The sequence below is a fragment of the Penaeus monodon genome, chromosome 25 (assembly GCF_015228065.2).
Source record: "Penaeus monodon isolate SGIC_2016 chromosome 25, NSTDA_Pmon_1, whole genome shotgun sequence".
Taxonomy (NCBI): Eukaryota; Metazoa; Arthropoda; class Malacostraca; order Decapoda; family Penaeidae; genus Penaeus; species Penaeus monodon.
The window spans coordinates 1,893,291-1,894,077 of record NC_051410.1 but is presented as its reverse complement, the minus strand read 5'-3'; the positions used below and the strand labels follow the sequence as shown (position 1 = coordinate 1,894,077).

The following is a 787-nucleotide window of genomic DNA, read 5'->3' as shown; positions in this document are numbered from 1 at the left end:
TGTTTAATTGGTTAATTGGTTAATTTCTAAGGTTATTAATGGTTGGTAATCGATGTATGGATGGATAAATTAGCAGAAATATTTGGTGATTAGTATGTACAGAAGATGTGTATGGTTGGGTAGATTAGCAGAAATTAGTATTTTGTGATTAATTGTTGGTTGAAGGTTAATGATACGCAATTGCACAGGCCGAGAAGGAATGTGTGAAAAAGATGTTTGTTAGATAAATATTTTAACAAATTATCTAGTTCATGATTGCGGTTCTTGTACGTATGAAGACATTAACTGGTGAAAAAAAGATTATTGATGAAGTTAATCATCTGAAATTGCTCGTAAAGACAAGCTTTTTACTTTAGTTTTGAGATTATTAATGCTTAGCAGTTAATTGATAAGTGGAATTGAGAGGTTTAGAGCTTAGAGATAATTGGGTAATGGTTCAGTTAATCTTTGGTTAAGATTTGCCGTTTACATTATAGAAATACCGGGAGTTAATCGCATTAGCTAAAAAAAAAAAAAGTGTGGTTAAGTTGAAGGAAATCTAATTATTTCTCACTAAAGCATTTTCTACAAGCATCAACTTAAAAGTTGGAAAAGTGAATACTGAAATTGCTAATAATAGTGTCGTGGTTATTAACTATTCAGTGTGAATTGCTATGGACCGGACTCCTACAGACCAGAGTCATGCAAATGTTGCAAAAGGAATAATGTAAGAAAAAAAATAACAACCTCATTAGCTGAAGAACAGGAGACACAAGTAGACATATGTAAATAAGGAAGACCTTGTCAC

The 787-nt window shown here is 31.8% G+C and overlaps 1 protein-coding gene across 1 annotated transcript in view; it reads left to right on the top strand.

Moving 5' to 3' along the window:
• LOC119589297 overlaps window positions 1-787 on the top strand; it is a 19,088-nt gene that overhangs the window by 15,699 nt on the left and 2,602 nt on the right. The window lies entirely within an intron of this gene.